Genomic DNA, 5,000 nt, shown 5'->3' on the forward strand with positions numbered 1-5,000 from the left:
GATGAAGGAAGCTAAACTAGCTATACTAGCTAGAAGGGAAGAGAATTGGGGAAAATGGCTTTTATATTACACTTGGGAAAATTTACAAGGCAAGAATACAAGAAAGCTCACAAATACACCACAAAGTGTGTACAAAGGTGTCCCAAAGGCTAATTTGGGTGTTGGAGGCTCCCACTCTCAAGTTTCTAAGTTACATGTTGCCAATGGGGGTATTTATAGGCAAATGAGGGTGCTCAACCGACCTTAACTCGTGGTTGGTGATTTTCCACGTGTCTGCCCCTGTTTGGGCGGTTTGGGAGCAATCTGGGACGTTCTGGAATTTTCTGGCAGATTCTGGCAATGAACCTCATTTTGGCGTGCTACGGGCCCGTGCGCCCCGCGCGTCCTCGGCCCGCCCGCGCCTCTCTGCCCGCGCCTCGCAGCTTCCAGCAGCGCCTGGAGAATCCTCGAAGCTTCTGGAATTCTCGCGCGTCTTCCAGCCCGCGTGAACCTCATTTCCCTGCGCGGCCAACCAGCATCGTCCTGTGCACGCGGCCCACCAGCGCGCCCCATCTGCGCGCTCGGCCCGCCAGCCTCGCGCGGCCTGCCAGCGTGCCCGCTGAACCTCATCTGCGCCTGGACATCTCCGGATGCCCCTGGAACCTTCTCGAATGTTCCAGCCCCATAGAACCTCCTTCCATCTGGCGACGCCCCCTGGCTTCCAGCACCTTCCCCCGTGCTGGGCTGGCCCAATTGCACCCCGTCGGGCCTGCCACTCGCCAGATTGCCTCCATTGCCTTTGCCAGCCCGTCTGGCCTGCTGGGCTCCACTCCTGGCCCAGTCCCGAAGTGAACCTCGCTTGCTAGCCCTCCTGGCCCGCAAGTCTGCCTGTTTTCCCCAACTGTGCCAGTCACCCCTGGCACCCACGGGCCCGTTCACCCTGTCTGCTGGCCAATCTGCCCCAGTTGGCATTTTTCCCCTGCAACCAGCAGCACAAGCCCGTTGAACCTCATTTGGGCTGCCACCCAGGCCCAAATGCAGAATTGGCTCCAACAACCTGTAAAGCCAATTTTCCTTCCAATTTTGGGGGTTATTGGTCCTATCACCTTTGGACCGTGACATTCTCCCCCACTCATCCTCGCGACGCCCTCGTCGCGTCTTCTTCGCTTGCCCAACACCACTTGAGCAAACTTCGGACCTCTTCGCATCTCCCTTGTGCGAAGTTGTGGAGGACCCCTCCGTATGTCTACCTACATACGAAGTGTTGCCTTCAGCCTTCTCCTCAAGTGCACTAGTAGCATTCCCCTTGTCCTTGTGGCTAGGTGACTTTGCCATCCCCTCGGCTTTGCACCTACTTTTGCTCCCCCTTGAGCGTCGTCGCCTACGCCTCCCTTGCTTCGGCGGAACCACTTCCCTCGGACTTTCAGCTACTTTGGACCCCTCGTCCATGGCACCATCCACCTTTCCCATTGGTGGTAGCTCCCTCGGCAACTTCATACCCTTTTGGTCCCCACATTCCCCTTGGTCCTTCTCCAAACATGAGGATGAAGATGAAGATGAAGATGATGAGGTACCCGCTTCCTCATCTTGCTCCTCCAAAGTTTCCACCCGTCCAAGTGCACTACACACTTGTAAAGAACCCAAGTATGCCACCCTTGGCTCCAACGGAGTCTCCTCGTTGCTTTGCTCCCTAGCAACAAGCTCACTCCTCCTTGGGCATTCACCAATTCTATGAGGACCTTCGCAAAAATAACACCTTCGCAAAGATCTACTCTTCTTAGGGACTTCCTCCTTGCCTAGTAGAGGAATGGATGAAGTGGACTCACAATCCCTATCTTTCCTCAAACTTTCCACCTCACCCTTCATCCTTCTCAACTCCTCTACCAATTTCCCAAGTTCTCCCCTCAACAACACATTCTCTTCCTTAAGTGCGGCGATTTCACTAAGGAGGGAGGATTTCGAAGACTCACCTTCTTTAACCACCTTGTCGATGGCTTCATTTAGCGCCCCTTGCATCTCCTCGCGAACCTCGTCTATACTTGACTCAAGTTCCTCAAGGTGGGACTCTATCTCCTCGAAGCGTTGATCATCATCGACAAGTCGCAATTGTACCCTTGCGAGCTCGACCTCAAAGTCCCCTAGCTCCGCTCTCCCTTGGCTAGGTTTCTTTGGCTCCAACTTCCTCCTTAGGTCGCCATGCTCCTTCCCTTTTGGAGCGCCCAAGCCAACCGCCACAACTTCCTTTGTCGGGCTTGACATTGTTGGCAAAATTTGCTTCCTTCGATGAAAACCTCCTTTCTTCCAAAACGGGTGGGGGAACCAAGTACTCCTCTTTACTTGGTCGCGGGTAAAATTCTGCTGCCTTTGGCTTCTCACAAGAAGAACCTCACTGCACTACCCCTGTAGGCAGTTTTGAACCTCACTGGTTACTCTTCCAGCACACAGATTTTCTTCCCCTGAAAATCTGCCACCAATGCCCAGAAATCACCCTCACAATTCTGGACAGGCTTAACCTCGCTGGACTGTTCTTCTGCAGCCAAAAATCACCCTTGCCGAAACTGCTCAGCAACTTGCCCAGAAACTGGCAGAAATAACCTCACTTCCTGCCAAACCAGCACCCCAAAGATCCTGGCAGACTCTTGCCCAGAATCAGCTGGAAATAACCTCACTAAGGCAAGCTGAACCGCACTGAAGCAGCAATACCACCCTCTGGTATTTCGGCAACTCCAATCGCAGCAGCAATAAACCTCACTGTACACTACTGCTGGCCAACCAGAACCAGGCAGAATTTGCCTCCAATGGCTCTGATACCACTTCCCAATGGTATCAGCAGAATGAACCTCAGCAGAAGTAGGCTCTGATACCACTTCCCAATGGTATCAGCAGAATGAACCTCAGCGGAAGTAGGCTCTGATACCACTTGTCACGGGCTAAGTGATTCCAACCCCAAAAATCGCTTAAGCCGTGCGGCACTCAGCTCAGTCCGTCGAGCTAAGTCAGCCTAACCTCACAAACACGCAGCGGAAAACAATTGAAGGGTTGTGAAGAGCTCGGCCAGCTTCTTGTGGGATGAAGGAAGCTAAACTAGCTATACTAGCTAGAAGGGAAGAGAATTGGGGAAAATGGCTTTTATATTACACTTGGGAAAATTTACAAGGCAAGAATACAAGAAAGCTCACAAATACACCACAAAGTGTGTACAAAGGTGTCCCAAAGGCTAATTTGGGTGTTGGAGGCTCCCACTCTCAAGTTTCTAAGTTACATGTTGCCAATGGGGGTATTTATAGGCAAATGAGGGTGCTCAACCGACCTTAACTCGTGGTTGGTGATTTTCCACGTGTCTGCCCCTGTTTGGGCGGTTTGGGAGCAATCTGGGACGTTCTGGAATTTTCTGGCAGATTCTGGCAATGAACCTCATTTTGGCGTGCTACGGGCCCGTGCGCCCCGCGCGTCCTCGGCCCGCCCGCGCCTCTCTGCCCGCGCCTCGCAGCTTCCAGCAGCGCCTGGAGAATCCTCGAAGCTTCTGGAATTCTCGCGCGTCTTCCAGCCCGCGTGAACCTCATTTCCCTGCGCGGCCAACCAGCATCGTCCTGTGCACGCGGCCCACCAGCGCGCCCCATCTGCGCGCTCGGCCCGCCAGCCTCGCGCGGCCTGCCAGCGTGCCCGCTGAACCTCATCTGCGCCTGGACATCTCCGGATGCCCCTGGAACCTTCTCGAATGTTCCAGCCCCATAGAACCTCCTTCCATCTGGCGACGCCCCCTGGCTTCCAGCACCTTCCCCCGTGCTGGGCTGGCCCAATTGCACCCCGTCGGGCCTGCCACTCGCCAGATTGCCTCCATTGCCTTTGCCAGCCCGTCTGGCCTGCTGGGCTCCACTCCTGGCCCAGTCCCGAAGTGAACCTCGCTTGCTAGCCCTCCTGGCCCGCAAGTCTGCCTGTTTTCCCCAACTGTGCCAGTCACCCCTGGCACCCACGGGCCCGTTCACCCTGTCTGCTGGCCAATCTGCCCCAGTTGGCATTTTTCCCCTGCAACCAGCAGCACAAGCCCGTTGAACCTCATTTGGGCTGCCACCCAGGCCCAAATGCAGAATTGGCTCCAACAACCTGTAAAGCCAATTTTCCTTCCAATTTTGGGGGTTATTGGTCCTATCACCTTTGGACCGTGACATGCTGCACGGTGAACTGTGCTCAGGAAGGCGCCTACGGGCCCGTGGCGCCTTGCTGCTGCACGGGAAACTGTGCTCAGGAAGGCGCCTACGGGCCCGTGGCGCCTTGCTGCTGCACGGTGAACTGTGCTCAGGAAGGCGCCACCGGGCCCGTAGCGAATTGCTCCCACGCCCAGTAGCAGCCAATTGGCCCGTGGCTCCCTCCTGCTGTGCCCATTGCTCCCCAATGAGCCCGTGGTGCAACGTTGGGGTTGATGCTATTTGCACATGTTTTGCAAAATGAGGTTAGCATTGGTAAACAAGTATATCCCGTTGGCCAACCACCAGGCCAAAAGAGGTTCACGCAGTCAATTAATTGTACACTTCAACGAGCAAAGCGTGCCATTGTTTTCTGTACTGAACAAGCTCAAGCTTGAATACTTATACAATGACAATATCTTTCAACACACGAGAAAAAATATTGACCAACATTTTGCAATGGTTGGCTCACATGCTTGGACGCACACTTGCCATCATCGCATAGGCAATGAAAATCTATGGAGTGATTCTCTCTTACTCATTGAGACTATGAACCAATTATTGCAACCTCTATGAGTTTTTATCTATTTTATCTCACATTGCAAAAAGAACACGAAACAATATGTTGTGAGATCAAGAGCACTACCTCCTCCATTTACTTTTCCTATAGCCACCATGCATGCCCAAAATTGGCAAGAATTGTGACACAAGCCAATTCTCTTTGAAAAGTTTTAAAAAATCACCAAATGACAACTCAATTAAATTTGTTATATTTTTCTAAGGTGCCACACAAAATTTGGTGATTTTCTGACGAGTTATGTTTTTTTTATGATTTTC

Source organism: Manihot esculenta, unplaced genomic scaffold (genome assembly GCF_001659605.2).
Source record: "Manihot esculenta cultivar AM560-2 unplaced genomic scaffold, M.esculenta_v8 Scaffold64, whole genome shotgun sequence".
In the NCBI taxonomy this organism is placed as follows: domain Eukaryota; kingdom Viridiplantae; phylum Streptophyta; class Magnoliopsida; order Malpighiales; family Euphorbiaceae; genus Manihot; species Manihot esculenta.